The sequence below is a fragment of the Condylura cristata genome, unplaced genomic scaffold (assembly GCF_000260355.1).
Source record: "Condylura cristata isolate star-nosed mole 26May11 unplaced genomic scaffold, ConCri1.0 scaffold00025, whole genome shotgun sequence".
Classification (NCBI taxonomy): Eukaryota; Metazoa; Chordata; class Mammalia; order Eulipotyphla; family Talpidae; genus Condylura; species Condylura cristata.
In genome coordinates, this window is record NW_004567126.1 from 8,618,694 (window position 1) to 8,639,050 (window position 20,357).

Below are 20,357 nucleotides of genomic sequence, written 5' to 3' on the forward strand. Positions count from 1 at the left end.
TTTGTTTTGTTTTGTTTTGTTTTGTTTTGTTTTGTTTTGTTTTGTTTTGTTTTGTTTTGTTTTGTTTTGTTTTGTTTTGTTTTGTTTTGTTTTGTGTGTAGGGGAGTACCTCTGATTAAGCACAGTCTTGTAAAATGAGGAATGCAAGGAACAGGCAAGTTATAAGTCACCATTCAGTGTGAAGATATAAATTGCCCAAGTTGATCTAGTCCGTATATAATACAGATCTTGGAACTGCTGTGTTCAGACCCCTACATTTAATAAATACAACAGAAATCACCATGGTTAGTAACAGAAAGAAAAGTCATGCCCTGTGTCTTGATTTCAAGAAAAATTGTATTTCAGTTGTTCATGCTATGGTTTTTCTTATCAACTTGTGTATCAGCTTTGCAAGCATGTAACTATAAAAACCTATTCTATTGTATAATGCTTGATTGGGGAATCTCAAGGCCTTTTGTTAAGAATAGTTCATGTCCAGTTTTAAAACATGCTGTAAGTCATATCTCCCATGATGAAGGTTGAATGGATGGCAACTACTTTTTTTTTTTTTTTTTTTTGAGGGTAAGTAGAATTACTCTGGATTGGTCCACATTCCAGAAAGGTATATTCAGTCATCTTTTTATTTTTATACAGCTATACATTTAATCTTATAATTTAAAGACCTGCTTTAAGTGTAGTCTTCATGCACTGATTCTTCTTCAGATCCCTTTGCTTTATACCACTTGTGATTGTGGCTTTGGCCTTTAGCAATCTACTTTATCCCCTCCTTGTGGTTGTTCATTCCTGAAACATATACTTTGCCTAAATTTCTTTTTCCCTATGAAGTATCTTCCTAAAACTAATAATAGTTGCAATCATTGTGTTTTCAATGAATTTTGGTAAGTAATTAGCATGTATCACTTCCTTTAATCACCACATCCATTCTTTGAGGACAAATACTTTTATTATTAGCCCTGTTTTGCAGATGAAGAAACCAAGTTGTATAAAAATGAAGCAATTTTCCTGGAATACCATCACTAATAAATAGCAGAGTAAGGGTTTCTGCAAGTTATCGACGGACTTTGTAACTTGGACCTCCCCCTTTGCTGTTCTATGTCACTCAGAGTCACAAATGCCTGTTCCCTAGACCCATAGCAAAGGTCAGTGCATCATTCTTTTCATCTTTTAAAATAGGTATTTTTAGCCTATTTCATTCATCCTATCTCATACCATTAACAAGATTTTAAAAAGTAAGCTCCTTGAAGTACAAAGACTGTTTTCCACATGTTTAATTCTTTGTAAAATTTAGTTGTTCCTTGAATCAAGGATATGTACATTATTCATATGTGCAATAAATGTGTCATATTTTAATTTGAATTGAACACTCCAGTTAATCAGCCCCTTGGCAATACAAACTGTCAGACATTCAGTACAGTGGTGAAGAGGAAATGCTTGTTAAATTAATCAGACTTAAAAGTTAGTGATAAAAATACAACTCAGTATATCATTGAATCTTACAGCTTATGAAATAAACAAATAGTTTCCTTATACCTAATTTATCTTAGGTGTAACTCCTAGTTTTTAAGACCCCCAGTAACTTTATTTGGGCAACATCTATTATTTCATTATCTTATTAGCAGTGCCATTCTAAAAATTTACCTTTAATTGTAAAGCAAACTTAAGGGAAAGTTGTTTTGTTTTTCTCTATTCATCTCAATTAAACACATTTATATGTGCATAGACCTCCTTCTAGGTTTTTCAAGACCTCAGCACTTCAGGTAGACCTTGTCCTAAAGAGGCCTCATGGGTAGAAGGAGGGGCATGAAAGACAATGGGCAGATGCATATAAGAATGCATACAGTGTGCAAAGGACTGAGGAGGGTCTGAGCAAGAAGAGGCTGCCACTGCTAGCTGCTTAGATCATCCTGAACAAGTCCAATTCCTGTGGGCTGACCGAAATGTGCAAGAGGGGTGTGACTAGGGGTCATTACCATTGTGTAAACTCAAGAACAGCATGATTCAGATGATGACAGAGTTTCATCAAGGCAGTGGAATTGGTTGGGGAATATGGCTGGTGGTATAGAGGATAGATAGGATATTCAGGGAAGGGGAAATGGAGAAAGCAAATTAAGTGGGTAAAAAATCAAGGGCTTCTCTAAGAAGCACAAACTGTTCAGTGCAACTGAGAGAACACAGGATCTTTGATGAGGGTGGGGGAGATAAGCAGAATTGGAAAATCGCTTGTGGCTATGTTTTGTAGGCCTTTAATGCCATTGGAACACAACCTTGATTTTTATCAGGTCTTTTTTTTGTTTGTTTTCATTTTTTTTTTTAGAGTGTGCTGACATTATTGATTGGGAATCTATTTGGTAACATGTTTCACTTCTGAAAAAAAGCAATTAAGAACTCCATGAGAAATCTCAGGATGTTGCTGGTCCTTGCACCCATGCAAGCATACCATGTCACCAGCAACCATCATTTGATTCCCCAAATGATTGTCCAGCCATTCTCATGCTTTGATAATATTAAGCATTTCTATTTTTCTGAAGTAAAAATACAACTATTTTCTAAATTCAATGTAAGGTATTAATATTGCTTCCTTTTCAACGCCATTAAAGGCCATTGATTATTGTTTGTCTTCAATGTTTGCAGATACACTTAAGAGAAACATCTGGATTCCAATATCCATTTCCCTGACTTTCCTTAGGGTGTTTAGTGACAGTCTTCAAAAATGAAGACTCCCAAGAGAATTATCTTACAGCTGAATGTTGAGGTATATACCATCATTGAGTTGTTTGGTTTGGCTGTGTGTGCATGTTTGAATTTACGCAGTTCTTGTAACACCCTGAAAATGTAGCTGCCTTTGAGGTTTGCTAGAATCGATCCAGGGTTCGAAGAAGATGCCCTGATTCATTTCTTGAACCATGAGCTCCTGTTTTTGTAAAAGGACACTTATCCTCTGTATAAACTAGCAAAGGTTTGCCCACTCGGCTGTTCTTTTACAGAGCAGGACAGCGTTATCTTTTGCTTTCTCCCAGGTGATAGCCATTGGCCAGGTCTTATGAGACTCCAGAAGGCCTATCTGCGCATAAAGTGGAACATCCTTGAGCAGCAGCTTACCCCATGCCATTCCCTCTGCATGAAAAAGGGATTATCTTTCTCCAATTTCTTTTCCTCTGTTCTGGCCTGTCTAACTTTAAATGACCCTTTCAGTAATGGCATATCCTCCAAGAGTAAACCTCTAAATGCATTGCTTAGTCATGGATTCTTTCTAATATTTTTCTGGTGGCTGCTTATAATGAACTGAAGCTGTGCCTGAAACCTGTGAGATGCCCTCTCTGGGTCATCTTGGGACCTCCAGGGATAGAATTTCTACACAAGGAACCGTGAGGAACAGGAGCTAGATAGCATCTCCCAAGACTGTGTGAGGCCCTGGACAAGCAGGTTTGCTGTGGTGAGGCACACTGCCCCCTGCATTCTCTCATCTCATCTGCAATGCCTACAGTCCTCGATCCTCCCAGGCATCATTTACTACTGATTGAATCTGCTTTGGGTACTGAAGGCTCCACTTTTGTGTGGCCACTCCTTGCCAGTGTGACTATCTGGCTAACATTTGTCTTTTGCCTTTGCCTGTTAGCAGCTTCCCACTTCCAGTCTCTCATGTCTGCTCCCCTCCCAAGTCTCCCCAGTTCTGATGGATGGAGCCTGACTGAATTAGCATATTGAGGAAATTCCAGGATAAATCAGGTCTTCAAATTTATTTAGATAGTGCTTGAGCAAAATAAGATGAGGTAGATTGGTTTAGTTAACCAGTTTGCTTGGACCACAAGCTGAAAGTTGTGTTAATTTAGTTGGCTTATATATATATATATATATATATATATTATATATAGCCTTCACCAATTTGTACTTCAAAAGTGGATGTTCATTATTGAGTGTATAATGAAATCATGTATAAAGCTAATGTCGGCCCTCCCTGATGGTGCAACAGATTAAAGCGCAGCACTGCAAGCTAGCCACAACCCACTTCAGTGTGAGTTTGATCTCTGGCCCTGGAGTGGCACACAGGGCACAGCAGACCTCTCCTGTCTCACTCGTTCCTTCTCAGCAGTGTACTTTATAGATCTGCCTGTTCTGCTCCCCATTGTGCCTCTCGTGAATCCTCTCACTGCCTCTGTACCTCTGGCCTGTACCCCAGTCCTGTATGCATAAATAAATGAAAATCTTAAAAAAAATAAAGTTAATGCCTCCCAGGGTTTTTTCCAAGAAAAAAGATTTGTGGATGTGAGCAATACATTTTATTTCCCAGATAAATTATTGTCAAAAGGTTCTTTGTAAACTGAAGCCTAAATCCTTCTTGATGAAATATAAATCAATCCAATTAATTCACCTTTTACCTTTAGTAAATGTGGAAACAACTGACAACCATGTCCATCATGACAATAGAAAAGCTTGGAGGAAATGATTGTACTCTTTTCTACAGTATATCTAGTTCTGGGCTGCAGTTTTTTTGTGTCCAAACAGAAGGCTTTCCACTGCATCCCAGTACTGTTCCAATCCACGCTTTGGCCCCAGACGCTATGGGTGGCCCGTTGACCTGGGTACCTGCCCTCCCAGAAGAACAGCTAAACAGCAGGACGTGGTATTCAGAAGTGAGGTGTCCTTTTGGAGAGCAGTCAAGTAGAAAGGATAAGAATAATTTTGGTTGCCCCCCACCCCCAAACCATTTGGTTTCCAAGCTGTGTCCTATGAACAAGAACTGATTGCCATCCTCAGTACCACTTAACTGCCTGTTATCACAAACTGCTTAGAGAACTTGAAACTCATGTGAACAGAAAGAGACAGACAGGGGGCCATGGTTGGGGGTCAAAAATATCACTCTGATGGTAGCAGATGGAAGAATCATAAAGGGGCTACAGACAAATCTAGGCAAATTGTTTAGTAGTCCCCTTTCTCCTATTTTCCACATCTTCCACATCCAGTTGATGGATAGATTCAATTTTTTACTACTCTCTCCAAAGCCATTTTCTTAAAAGGCTGTATTCTTGACTACAACACATGTCAATGAAACTGCTCTACCTGGTACCTTTCAAAGAAGTCATGCGGTGTTCGGCTTGGGCTCTATGCAGGCTATTCTCCCTGAGATCTGTGTCCTCTCTTCGCTCTTGTAAGTAAATCTGAGTCTGGAGTTGGGATACCACTTAGCAGTGTTTGCCCAGACAGTTGATCACTCGATTCTTCAATTTTTATTCTCCTTTCAACTAAAATTCCTCTCAGGACTGCCCTGGTGGCGTAGGAGTTAGGTCTTAGCATTGTCACCCCTGCAGCCTGAGTCCCATCCCTGGCCGGGGGCTGACCCACATATGGCACAGCAGACTTCTGTTTCACAGCAGTGCTGCTCTTAGCAGTGTATTTCAGTAAATCCATCTCCCCATTCTGTCTCTGGTGAATCCACACCCCTACACCTCTGGCCTACACCCCAGTTCTTCTATTCATAAACAAATAAACAAATAACTATTTAAGCAAATTAAATTACTCTCTTCTTCACATTTGAGTCTGTAGAATGCTTGGCTTTTACTATGTAATACCGATTATCCCCCACTTCACATCGTAACCCTCTCACTTTCCCTACACACAACTCTGTTGTGATAGAAATACTGTGATGGGACTCTTCCTGTCTTTAGTATAGCTTGTGGGTGATTAGTACCTAAAAACATTGTCCTTGAATAACTTAAAGTGCATTTGGGGAGCGAAGAAAAAGCAATAACAATTATCCCATGGTTATTAGTCATTTGTGATAGGAGAACATTCTGGAAAAGGGACTATAAGAAATTCAGTGGGAAGCATGATTATTTCCAGTTACAGTTATCATGTCATGAGAGGCTGTGTAGAGAAGGGATTTGTGGTGAATGATGATTTGGTTAGGGAAAAAGAAGTGATACATTGCAGGCAAAGAGATTGAAAGAAGCAGAGCACGTAAAGATTCCCCATACAGTGTCTGTGTCCTCTCTGGGTTTAAATCTGGGGCCTAAAATTACTCAGTTATAATCATCAAATTAAAATGAACACATGGAATTCTTAGAAACTCAACCACCTCCATTAAAAATAATCAGAGCTTCAAACTTCACATGTGAAAATAAAATGAGCTAGTTCTTCAAAAAAGCCTATAAAAGCACCATGGAGTTTTCCTCATTAAAATCAAAACCTAATTTTACAGGTGATTTCCTAGTTGTACTGCTGAAGTGAAAGTCACTCTTGAGTGTGTGGTGTTAGAGTAGCAGGACGAGAGAAGTCCTCTCTCTCTGGGGCAGGGGTCTACCCTAGGATATCTCCCTTGAGGTGTTGAGGAAATGAGAGAACAAAACCCTGGGAAGAGAGAAAAATCATTTCACATGCAAAGGGATCAAATCAATTTAATTTTTTACGTGAAATGTTTTTCTTTTCAGCGACTCAAGGAGGTTAAGGGTGATAACTTTGTATAGGACAGATCAAATTTGCAGTCATCCTTTGCAATTGAGAAGTAATTAAGCATTTGTAAAATGACAGTTTTCAAATGAAATGTCTGAGCAGAGTCTCCCTCAGAAATAATGATGTGGTCTCTTTGGCTGCAAGTGATGACACAGATGACTGAATCTTTCCTGCAGGTCCTGCACTCCCAGGCCACTGTCATTCATGGCAGGTGCCCCATGCTGCTCTCTGTGACCTTATCTCCCTGCCCCCACCTTTCAGTGCCAATGATTCCTGGAGATAGCATGGTCCACACACCTGCATTTTGCCATGAGTTCAATTCCCTTCCATTCAGTGTAGTTTGTTCTAAATGATGACATCAGTGAGATGCGTAGCCTGGAGTTGCACTGCTGAAGGTCAAACTAACAGCTTTCATCTCTCACTTTGTTTGCAGAAAATTTTAGTGAAAAGTACATGGCGAGGGAGTTCCATCCAGATAGATCTGAGTTATAGTAGTTGGGTGCCTTCTTCAGTGTCTTTGGCAGTGTTCCCTAAATGATCTTTAAAAATGGCTAAGAAACCCCTTTGAGGATAGTAGTTTGTTCTATTATTGAGAAGGAGGTTTAGGATGCCATCACAAGTGCATCGAGGCTATTTTATAACTTAACTGGATGTCAGTAGAAATATCCTTTTCTGTGGAACCGAGATATCAAGTTACTGAGTCTCATGCATGCACATGGTTCTTGATTCATACACAGCTAACTTAACATTTTCTTGTTAAATTTATTTGGAAAATGTTCACTTCACCTACCTTAAGTTCAACAGGAGAAAAAGTAATTTTGTGATGGTAACTACAGAGGCAGCCATGTGTGATCCAGGAATAATGATTCCCAGTGCTGATACTTTATTTATTTTTTTATTTGCATGCAGTCAAAGTAGATGTGAGTACTTTCTTTTTTATCCAAAGATTTATTTATGTATACAGAACTGGAGTACAGCTCAGAGATGTGGAGGGTGAGAAAATTCACCAGAGACAAAGTGGGGGAGCAAGATAGGCAAATTGACAAAATACACTGCTGAGGGGAGAAGTGGGTGAGACAGGAGAGGTCTGCCTCGCCAGTGGGTCACCCCCTGGTCAGTGATCGAACTCATGCTGAAGTAGCTAGCTTATGAAGATCATTAGCTTCATAGTGTTGTTGCAGCACCAGCAAGGGCCCAGATGTGAGCACCTTCTATGTATCTTGTATTATGCTAGGCATCAGGGATACAAAAATGAATTGCACAGCTCCCCGCCGTGGAATAGAGGAAAGTAGGCTATCCACAAACAGATGTGATGATGATATAGCATTAATGCAGAAGTATGAATGGGAGGGTGATTGCCACTGTAAAGTATCACAGTGGAAGGAACTGTTAATTATGCACAAAGCATATGGGAAGGATTCCTGGAAGAGAGGCATTCCAACTGATCCTTTAAAGGAAGAGAAGGAATTGAGGCACAAACAGGGAATATGAGATGAAAGGCGGTGTTGATGGTGCCCTGGGATTACAGTGTGAGCAAGGCTCGGAGACATGACTACTCATAGCCTGCCCACAGTTTTGGGTTATTTGGTGTCTCCAGAATAGAGAGTAAGAATAGAAGGAGAGGAAGAAATGGGACTAGAAATGTCACCTGGAACCTGCCATGAAAAGTTTGTGAAATATTGGTAGAAAGATGGCGTCCTTAGAAATTAGATAGCATGAGACAATAGTCAGTTTAAGGATCTTTCAGGAGCTACCAAATCTTTGCTACTCAGTTTCTTTAAAGTGAATGTGAGAATAAACATAAAATATGTTACATACCTGAATTAAAATTTTGATGCAGAGCAGACTGTCCTAATTGTTAGTTCTCTTTAGGCACCTCTCCCTTTATGCCACCTACCTAAAATTTTAGCTTGTCCTATAGGCAAGAAGACATTGAAGAACTTGAGAAACAGAAGTCACTGGGTTAGCTCTTGGCTTGAAATAAGTCATTCTCACACTAGTAGGAACAAAGGCTTGCATTACAGTGGGGTAGCTGACAGGGTGCCAGTTGGAAGCCTATTGCACTAGTTCAAGAAAGAACTAAAGAGGGTTTTACTCAAGGCTGTAGTGGTAGAAGTAATAAAAAAGAAAAGATTCCAAGCACATTAGAATTCACGACAAAATGGGGCTCTCTAATGGACAGGAGGAATCAAGGCCAATAGGTTTTTCTGCAGCGAACAAAGCAACTCCCTGGAGTTAACATGTATGTTCAGTTGGAAAGCCCAGACACCCATGGAAAAGCAGGATGCCTCGGAGGGCCTAGGACAGGCTAGTTTCCAGGAATGTGTCCATGGATAAGGGCTGGTTGACTTCCCAGGAGCTCTAGTCCTATCTTATTATCATTGATTATTTCTGCTGCAAATCATATTTGCAAAGAGAGACAATCATTTTTTATTAATTCCCTTCCACAACAAGATGACAAGCTAGATTGCCCAGCATCACCAGCAAAGCTGAGACTAACACCCTGGAGCCTGGGTTCAACCAGCTAACCTCCTCTCTATTACTTGGGCTTTACTGAAGCAAGTACCGTAAAGCCTTACTTAATTAAAATCAAGAAAACAAGCTGCAGTGGCAGGGTTTGAACAGCCTCCAATGTTGGGAGGAAATAAAAATAGCAGTCCTTCATCCCTGGACTGGTCAAAATTATAAAAAGAGATATGACATTGTGTCTCTGAGCTGAATACAGATCAGATATGCAAAGAGCTGGCTAAAGTGCATCTAGATCTGTCGTAATCTATATAAGTCAAAGAAATGGAGTGTATTTGAACATGTAATTTCTGCCAGGTACTATAATCTAAGTTTTATAAACAAATGTTTTCACTGTACCCCCTCCAATAAGTTCTTATTTTAATACTTTTAGTAATGTCATCAGTAGTGTTGATTCACATAAAAGGAAATGGACACTTAGGGAGATAAGATATGTCACCTAAGAGTGTACAGCTAATGAGAACAGAGGAGCAGACAGGATTCCATGAGGCTGGGAACCGTGGGCCATGCCTCTGTGCAGGCTGTGCACACTCTGGTAAAGTGGGTGTCTCTGTTCTTTGTGTGGTTGATGTACATAATTGTGAGCTTGTTACCATACTTAGAATGAGCTTCAAGGCAGGTGATCAAGATGCAGAGACCACTGACATGACCCAGTTTGGTTGGGCCTAGTGGGTCCTCTCTGCTGTTTGCACGCTCAGTATTTGGTCATTCAGGGAGAGAAGCTCATTGGGATATATTCTGATCTCCATACTGTGTGTTTTAAGAACTTAACAATCTAGAAATAGATTAGCCCTAAGTGTACCCTCTGATCTCTTAATCCCCAGTCTTTGCAAGCTAGGTGCACCTCCATCCCACAGAATGTCTTCCCTCCTGACCATTAGGAAGGAGAATATTGGACCTAATTGACTTTTAAGGGATTTGACTCCTGTTCAGGCGATAATCCTCAAATTAATAATAACAACACAATGTTGATGACTACTTTAGTGATTTTCTTCCAATTTACTATACTGACTTCTATATCGAAAATCTGCTAGCTACAGCTCCCCTCCCTGAAGCGATTTCTATATATTCTCCAAATTGACCCTGAAATTATCATCAGGAATATTAGAGAGAGAGAGAGAGAGAGAGAGAGAGAGAGAGAGAGAGAGAGAGAGAGAGAGAGAGAGAGAGATAAGGCTAATCATTCATGTATCAAAGCCAATCTCAAATCCAAAGGAGTTCTCCTTACTTCAATTGCAGATTTTTCTTTTCACTCTCGATCCCAATACACTTTTCCATCATCTTTTCCTCCAGTTCAGGAATCCCTAAGCCTCCCAGACAAGTCACAGTGTCTTTATTCTGGAAATGGGAAAATGGGAAAGGCTTGGAGATGAGATGTTGATACTTACCTGATGAGTTTACTTACTGTAGAGACAGAGGAAGGCGTGGTAAGGATGGCAGTTCTCCTGGGACCAGTCCTCCCAGGGAAAGCCTCTGCCTCTTTGCCTTAACTCCAAATTATAAAGTCAAATAGGCAGTCAATTCCCTGTGAAAGGAGATGACTAGACAGGTTGCAGTGGAAGCAAGCAGGCAGGGCTAAAAGGACAGGGTGGCAGTCAGGGTGTCAATGCTTGCCGGAGAGATCTGGGACGGTCCCCATCTCAGAACAGGAAAAGTGTCTCCCCAATAGGAGTCTACAGTGCTGCTAATTGCCTGTTTCTGTACATGCTTCCGGCATGAGCAAGGGCAACTCTGTCGAGGAGGTGGCGATTGATTTTGGAAAGCATACTAGATCCATAATAGTGGAGAAATAAATAAAGACATTAACTTTTAATGTAAATAGGACCGAAGCATTCTCATTACCTTGTTGCTTGAAGATATAAGAGGAAATTCCTTCTGCAAATTTGAACAGCTTCAAAGTGTACTTGACAGTACTTGGAAAGAAGAAAAAGGATCCAAGTACCAGATAATATGTGCTTACAGGTGCCAAAGGTAACTCAAAGTGTTCGCAGAACTGGAGAAGCTCTGAGCTGTTCAAATAACTGTCTACTTAACTAGCACTGATAGGTGGCTGGTCATAGGCAGACTATGGGTTTGGACTTGACTTCGTTCATTCATTCACTCATTCAACACACACTGAGATCTTCCCAGAGGACAGGTCCTGATTATATTTCATAGCTATAGAACAAGGCATTACTGTGTTCACAGGGAGCCCTTGATCTAAATGGAGGGTAGGAGACAGATCTCTCTTAAGGCATTGAATGAGGGTAGAGTCAGCACCCTAGCCTGGAATTGAACTCAGGTCACAGAGGTTAGAGTGCTGAGACTTAACACGTAGGCCACCAGAAAGACCCAGAAACAGTCCCATCATTCTGGAGGACTGAACGGAAGTTTTAGTGAGGGCATCCAAGAAATCAAGGAAGTCCCCTGCGGAGTAGCAATCACTTTTAAAACCCTGGCAGCAAATCAGTGATTCCAATGTGTTTATACTACTATATATGTATCTGCATGCATTATCCATAACCCACAAAGTATTCCTGTGATAGATATTATTATGCTTATTGTCTACAGGTGATACTTAAGCTCAGAGAAGCTCAGCACTTTAACAAAGTCACACAACTGGTGTGTTGCTGATTTATGATCCTTTGTATTTTAACTTTAAATAGTACTACTACCATTACCATTCTATCCCTTCTACATCCCAGATTCATTAAAACAAAACAAAACAAAACTAATTTCTTATAATGGTATGCTCATCACCTTCAAAGTGTCCTCTTAAATGACTTCCCAGTTCCTTAGCTTGAAACTTAAGGCTTCAGTCTTAAATGGTTCTATGCTAACTTTTGGTCTTACACTCCTTCAGTGTTTTCAAAACCTTACACATCAATTAAACCAAGGTACCTGTCAGATCTGAAAACTTTGTTAATTTCCCTACATCCATATTAATTAAAAAAGCTGTTGTTGCTGATTAAATGTGGGAGGCATGGAAAAAAAGATGACAAAGTTGATTCTGCATTTTCAAGGTTGAGTGATTTAGAATATAGGTGCCATCACATAAAACCTGAAAATCATGAGGAGGGATGGTTGAGGGGGGGGGGTAAATCTGGTTTTAATGTCTCATTTGAATTGACAATGGTACATTCGTGTTCGTAGCCAAGCCTCCAGTTGGAAAATTGGTCCAGAGTTTAGAAAGGCAATCAGTGTAGGAGTTGGAGATTTTGGAACCTTCTTCCACAGGGATTGATATCTGCAGTTATGGGGATGAAGGAAGCAGCCCACAAGTGAATGAAATGAGAACAGAGGTCCTAAGAATGAATCCTGAGGGAAGTTCAAGGACTTATAATGAGTAAGGGTAGATAGATATAGAAGGCAATGAGATAAAGATTCAAAGAAAAATCAGATTCCTCTCAACATGTCTAGGGAAATACATCCAAGGAAGCCAGGGAATAATTTGGTTCCCAAATGAATGTTCCTCAATTTCCCATTATTCTGAGGGACTTTCCTTCACTATTGAGCATAACAACACAGAGGAAACACATTGCATGAGTATGACGTCTAACTCCTCTTCATATTGGGGGCCTTGCTTTTCAAATGGAAACGCTTTTGTTTGTTTAAATATTTACTTATTATGCATACAATACCTGGGGTACAGGTCAGAGGTATGGGGGTGAGAAAATTCACCAGAGACAGAGTGGGGAGCAGAATAGGCAGATTGACTGAAGTACACTACTGAGGGGAGTAGTGGGTAAGACAGGAGAGGTCTGCTGTGCCGTGTGGGTCACCCCCTTGGCTGGGGATTGAACTCATGTTGCAGTGGCTGTGGATAGCTTCACTGTGCTGTGCTTCAATCCATTGCACTACCAGGGAGGGCCCTGGAAACACTTGTTAGTAAAAATATAGCACCAGTGTTTCGGCGTTCATTGTGTACAACAGTGAACATGCTTGCCCTGACAGAGTTTGCTTCTAGTGGATTATATCACTGACAAGTTCAGTGATAGAGTTAGCACAAAGCATCATCGATGTTAAGGAAATTCTATTAAGGAAGGATTCAGAGCTGGATCATAAAGGATAAAAGACAGTTGCTAAGTCTGGGATGTAAGATGGGATTGAGTTCATTAGAAAGACATGATTGAACTAAAGAGATATAAAAGCAACACACACGAGTACAACTCCAAGAATTCAGCATGTTGGACTGTAGTGTACAAGGCAGAATGATAGGCGTGCAGGAGATTAGAGAGAAAAGGAAGTCAGACGGTGTACCATCTAAGTAATGGGTTTGATTGCATCTCAGATGATAGGAAGCCAATGAAAGGTTTTAAGTTGGGCAATTACAAGTTCTGATTACGTTGTAAAAGTTACCTCTGGCAGATGGAGGATGAATTGCAGAATGTGGAAATGAAAATGTGGAAGCCGCTATAATTGTCCAGGTAAGAGATGATAAGAGTTTGAACCAGAGTAGTGATGGTGGCGATAAAAAAAATATGGATTTCAGAACTCTTTTGGAGATTAATTTGCTGAACTGGTGATAGATTGAATTTATTGAAAAGAGGCAGGGGTCACAGAAGACTTGTGCTGGTTTATCATGGATAACTACAGGGATTGTAGCACCAGCGATTTAAGATAGGCAGGCATAGGAAAAGGATTGATATAGAGGAAAAGATACTAGCACTGGTTTTGGATTTATTGAATATAGAATAAAGATTCCTATGATGTCTCTGTAGAAAGTATATGACAATCATGTGACTATCCAAATGTAAATCTAGGCAAAGTCTCAGCAGTACCTCTTCCTTAGGAAGAGGAATGCCCAGTGCAACACCAACATTTCCGCAGCAGGAAGAGTAGAACTGTCCAGGATAAAAATGGACAATAAACTGTCAGAAAAAACATCCAACTTTGTATACATTTCATAGATGGGAGTAGAGCCCAGAATTTCAAAGAGAAGACAATGATCCCAGTGGTCCCAAAGAGAACAAAGTACTCTGATACAAAGAGAATTGGATTAGGAGATGAAAATAGTGCATGGTTCTCTCTGATGTAGCTTCCTGGTTGCAGGGGAGGCCAATCTTGACAGCCTCCTCGGCATGTACACAGTCCAGCCCTTCCTGGACTCAATAGTAGCCCTAGGGAAAGTGTGCTACCTTAAAAATGAGACATTGGGGACCCATATGAAGATGCAGGAAGGCATTGGCAAAGCTCTTTTGTAGCAAATGCTGAGCATGATTATTTGTTATGTGTGAGGGAAACACACTCCTGCTTTTGGGGACTTAGAAACAAACATATATATTGTGGTATTGTAGTAGTGAAGTCCAAGCTGGTCCAACACTTGCTGCATATATTAACGCATGAGGACAAGCTATTTCTAGAATTTTGGAGGTGCAGAATTAAACATCTACTTCATGGGAAGTGTAGTATTAAAGTCTATAGGTTTGGGGGAAGTTTTCTTATTTTATTTCTTTGACAGTAACACATCTTGTAGGTGCAAATATATGATATCAATGATAATTGCATTTTTGCTGGAGCTTCATTTTCATCCTCCCCCTTTCTCTTCCAATATTAATTATCAGGACTAAAAATAGTCCATTGTGGAATCAGCGTGCCTCTGGGAGGCTTCTACGGAAATCTGACATCTGCGCAGAAGAGTCCACTGAGATGTGTGTTTCTGTGAAGCTGTCTCCTATTTGTGAATTCAGTAAACATGTGCATAGTGAGTGCTGGTCTGTCTCTCACAATGGCGGTGAGTGGCAGCCTGTGAGAACAGTGTCTTTCTGAACAGACAGGGCTCACAGTGCCTGGAGGGAATAGAGAAGGCAAGGAATATTTGTGATTAAGAGCATTAATGAAGATAGAAAAATATTGGTACATTAACATACCGCAATGTAACTATTGTTTGCAACCAAAATGCCGACACTTTTAATAGGGTTTTTTTTTTCCTTTGTATGCCCCTACAAAGAATTATATATCCCACCCCCACCCCCATCTCATTTGGAGGAAAAGGATGTAAGGACAATTTAAAAACAGGGAAATTAATGAATTGTGTACCTTCACAGTTAAGCTATAGGTAGGTGAGCACTAGAAGAGACTCTATGGATTAATATATACCTGCTGAAATGAAAGATTTGCAATAAAGCTCTGCCTAAAATTACAGGTTATTACACATCCTGTAATATTTAATTATTGGACAAAGTAATCAGATATTCTTCAATTATCTTTTTGGAATGAATGGTAGTTTTGCTGGAGGATGAAGTCGGTGGGGAGTCACTTTGGCATGGATATAATGGTGTATTTCCTAATCATGATGACTTTTGACTTATGCCTGTGTTCACAGAGAAATTAAGATTGATTATTTTAAAACTGGACTGATCTTGAAAAAACTTGGAGATATCTGGTCATGTAACTATGGGGGTTTGTCTGGTGAGGAATTCTTGGAGTTTCAAAGTGAGGAGCTCTGTATGTTAGGGTGCAGATGAAGGCTAGAATGAGGAGGAAGGGATAGAGTGAAGAGTGAGAGGGACAGAAAAGGAAGGAGGAAGGTCTGAGCAGAAGGAACTGTTTCTCCTATGCCCATATGGGGATAGCTAACACAATTATTTTTTGTTACAGAATTATTTGTTTTAATTTTTAACTCTAAAATGTTATTTCACAATCAGTTCTCTTGATCAACTTTCTGTATATTATTTAACTCTCTCATATTCCTCTCATTATGTATATATAGTCCGTTCTGATCATCGAGGAGTGAATTTCATTAAAGCTAACAGTCACAGATATTTTCTGAGGACAGAATGTGTACAGAAGTAACACAAGTGAGTAGTAGTTATGGAGTAGGGCATGCATTAATATTTTGAAATTTACCTATTGCAGAAAGCATTAACCAATTGCTTATTATAATTTTTCTTTTAACAAATATGAATTATTTGTTTTGAACTAATGTAGACTTTAAATCCCACATTATGTCCTACATCATGTGTTAATTATGCTGGTTCTTTTCAATGTGCATAAGAATTGAAAATAACTATTTCTAGTCCAATAAAAACATAATGGAAAACAAACTTATCACAATAAAATAAAACTTCTTACAGCCCCTCTCATACCAAATAGACTGCAGTCACTCACAATGGAAGTGAAAGAGGAAACTCCACATGGAGAAGCCAGTCACTGGGCTGACTCTACTCCTGTGTTTATGTGAAGACAGTTTCCAGAAAATATCAAAGTTGTCATCTGCATAGTCTTCAGTTCTTTATTTTTTAAATATTTTATCTTTATGTTTATCTTATGTTTTATCTTTATCATACAAGAGCTGGGGTGGAGTTCAGAGGTGTGGGATGTGAGAGGATTCAACAGAGACAGAGTTGGGAGTAGATCAGGCAGATTGACTGAAATGTACTGCTAAGGGGAGCAGCAGGAAAAGCATGGGAGGACTGCTGTGCCATGTGGGTCACTCTTGCTACAGTGGCTACTGATAGTTTTATAGTGCTGAGACTTAACCCCTTGTACCACCAGGAAGGCCCAGCATAATGTTCAGGTTTGTGAGTATCTCATCTTGGAAACTTAAAGACACACACTACAGCAGTTTCTTTCCTCCCCTCTGGGACAATTGGGGAAATACTTGTGTCTCTTAAAACAGGGAAACACCGGGTCCTTTGTCCTGATTTTTTTAGCTATCCAAACTATGTTATAGGAGCATCTGGGTTTAGACAAAGCACCTCAGCTTGTTGTGGGAATGTGAAGGGTCAAGCAGTTCATTGAGAGACCCTAAAACTGAACTTCTGACTCCAGGTCACAGTTCCAGTCCTTCTTTAAACTTAACTTAGACTAAAACAGTAGAACAGTCTTTTATGATTTATATTTTGGAAAACACTATTAAATTTTATTTGAGAATAAAGCATTGGTTAAAATTATCCATAAATGTCTCTGAGAATTATCTAAATTTTCACCTACAGGGCAGTGTTTGAATATAAAGCATGATTTGGTATTGTTATAGATATGGTGCAGTAAATAAAAATATTAAATAGATCAATGTGTTGTTATATAGGGAGATTTAATATTATAAGTCATTGTCTTAAAAATTTATTAATTTATGTATACAAGAGCTGAGGTGCAGGCTAGAGGTGTGGGGGGTGAGAGGATTCTGGGGAGCAGAACAGGCTCACTGACTGAAATACACTGCTGAGGGGAGCAGAGGGGAACAGAGGGTGAGACAGAAGAGGTCTGCTGCACCATGTACGCTGGCTCCCTGGCCTGCTGGAGATAGATCTTGTACTTTAGTGACTGGTGATAGCATGATATCACTGTCTTTAACCCCTATGCCACCAGGAAGGCCCTGCATGATAAATATTAAAAACACAAGTTCCAAAACAATACTCACAGTATGGCTCCATTTGTGTAAACATACATATAAATCAAGACTATGGACTCTTACTTACAACTGGTGGTGGCTTCTTTCCAATTGGCAGTGGAGTAAATGAGATGGATCCACCAAACATATCTGGGAAAATGATTGTGAGTCCACTTCTTTGGTGTTTGTTTCTGGGTAAGAGATTTTTGGTTGTGCCTGGTTCAGATATTTTAATGCCAATTAACAATAAAATTGATCACAGAACTAGTGGAGTCCTCTTCCTTAAATCTCAGTTCTGAGCTAAAGGAGAATGAACAATCTCCCAAATCTAGGCCAAACTATAAAGAAGAAGCTCTTTTAAGAGGTGTAGAAAGAAACATAAACTAGAAAATGAACACAAATATTGATGGAACTGTGGGAGAAAGAATATTAAGTGACTCAAATTTCAATTTATAAAGGATGATCAATCAGGGAGTTATTTGTATTAAATTCAGATGCAGACCATGCTCATTGCACTTCTCTCCATGGCCTCTCCAAGAAACAAATTATAGTGCAAATGTATTTTTTGGCACACCAAACATTATGTACTAACTTATTCTTGATTAATATTACAATGTGTTGATGAAATTTTCTAAGGACTGCTTAGAGCTAAAATGAAAGGAGCTTTTTTTCTTAAATAAAATGTGTTGATACTTGTTTTCATGGTGACTATTAGTTGCATATTCAATTTCTTGTCCTTAGAAATTGTGTGGTAGGAAATTATTTTAATCACCAGAAATATTAAACTTCTGCATATGGTCCATGCCTTAACTATTTTTTTTTATTTTATTTCAGCAAATTTATTGAGAGCCTACTATGTGTATAGTAGCTGTAGGAATTTAAATGTAGTGATCACTTTCTTAAAAAATATACGCACATTCAAGAAACTGATTGCCTTAATAGGTCTATGAGACACTACACTCAAAATTGCACTACAACTTTACTGTTATTACAAAAGAGGTTGGCACATGGTAATGTGAGGAAGAGGATGTCCATGGTTCACATGGGCAGAGACTCAGCGGGGATCTTGGCTCTGCAGAATCTCCAAGTCCCAAGCATAGCCTAATGGGGAAAGCTTCTTGGAAGAGAACAAACTTGGTCATATCTTGGTCTTGAAAAAGAAAAGAAAATGTGAATCAAGTGCCAAAGGCACATGTGGGATTCCAGGCAGAGACCTGAGGAAGGTCATGCCAACGATGTGATAAAAGAAAATTATGTTTGTATTAACATGTTAAAGTAGTCACATGCAGGGCCCTCCCAGGTGGCAGAGCGGGTTAAAGCACAGCACTATGAAGCTAAACCACTTCAGCATGAGTTCATTTCCTGGCCAGGGTGGTGACTCACATGGTACAGCAGACCTCTCCTGACCTGCCTGCTGCTCCCCCCCTTTCTCCCCCCTTTTTTTTTGTTAGAATAGAGTTGCTTTTTATTTTTAAAATAAATATCATGGGCTAGTTAAAATTAGTGTTTGCATCATTAGAAGTTTTTTTTAATTATAATTTGTATACCTCTGCCGCATAATGCATGATTATTTAAACTGCAGAAGGATTCTGGTCTGATTTGCTAGGGTGATACCTTTAGTGAGGTGATACATACATATGATCAAGATTTGTTAATATGCCTGTTCTGCTCCCCACTCTGTCTCTAGTGAATCCACTCATGGCCCCTCCACTCCAGTTCTGTATGCATAAATAAATAAATATTTTTAAAAAAAGTAGTCATATGCAGATATAGACAGCATGCTTTATTTATGTTATATTTGGTTTATCTTCAGATGTTTTATGCAAATGCATTCTATATCTACAAGCTCAAAAATTCTGCCTCAGTAAAACATTCTGTTGTAGGTTATTGTGTCAGGCCCTGCTTTACAAACTGTCTGTTAACAGCTCTTACCTTCTCTGTTCTCACTGTTTTCTATGTAAACCTCATACTTCCAAGGCCTCTCTTCTTCCTTTGTTTCAGTAGTCACTGTTAATGCTCAGCACAAAACCTCTTAGTAGCTCAAAGCACTGACTGGGATGTGATGTTCCCATTTCTTTATCTTGTGTGTGATAAAGTTTGGGACTATTCTGATGCTTGTTAGCAGGAAAGAATCAAGAACAAGAGGCCAGTAGGAGCTCTGGAATCATCATAGGGTGAACAGATGTATATGAGCCACATATTAAAAGCTCTTCGAAATAAGTTAAATATAGTCTGTTCTGAATGTCTTCCTGTTATCCTCTTTTATTTCAGCTTTATTCATATTCAACAATGAGAAAATGTGCCTCTGTTATTAAATATCTTTGCATATGGCATGTTATGAAAAGAAATAGTAGTAATAAGTCCAAATCAAGCTGTTTTAAAGTGAGGGTGGCTGGGAAAAGTTGCTAAAGAATGGAAGGAATAGCAGGTTATACTTCAAAGACTTAAATGGTATATTGGTTCTTTCTCTTGCTTTGATTTTATATATTATCAGACACTTTGAGTAGACATTTCTTGTGTTCTATATTTAGCCAATAGGACGGTACCTCAATAAATACTAAATGCTGTCTACATAGATTCTACATCAGAAAGAAGCAGCGGAAGCAAAGTGGAGGGATATAATAACAGTTATTGGAAGTTCAAGTGATTCAAAAGGGTCTGCTACAGACATCTGTGTGAGCAAAAATACCATCAGTAGTGCTGCTACCTGAGAGGAGGGAGTGTGGTCTCCTATTCCTCATAAGCAACTTCTTGTGTTCATAACCCCCCCCCCCACCTCAATGGGAAGTCAATAATAGTAATTATTATTATTTTAGACAAGAATGTAGTATTTATGGCCCTTCCTGGTGGCACAGCGGGTTAAAGCACTACATTGAGAAGCTAAAGCCACTTCCGCATGAGTTCGATTCCCACCTGCCCCGGAGGTGACCACAGGGTGTGGCAGAGCTCTCCTGACCCGCCAGCTGCTCCCCAAACTTGTACCCCAGTTCTGTATGCATAAATAAATAAATCTTTAAAAATTTTCTTAAATTCCTTTTGATGAAAAGGGAAACTGAAATCAATCTACAGTAGT

At 39.5% G+C, this 20,357-nt stretch overlaps 1 protein-coding gene across 15 annotated transcripts in view; it reads left to right on the forward strand.

Moving 5' to 3' along the window:
• The window catches only part of OPCML (opioid binding protein/cell adhesion molecule-like), a 1,053,884-nt gene that overhangs the window by 873,358 nt on the left and 160,169 nt on the right, over positions 1-20,357 (forward strand). The window lies entirely within an intron of this gene.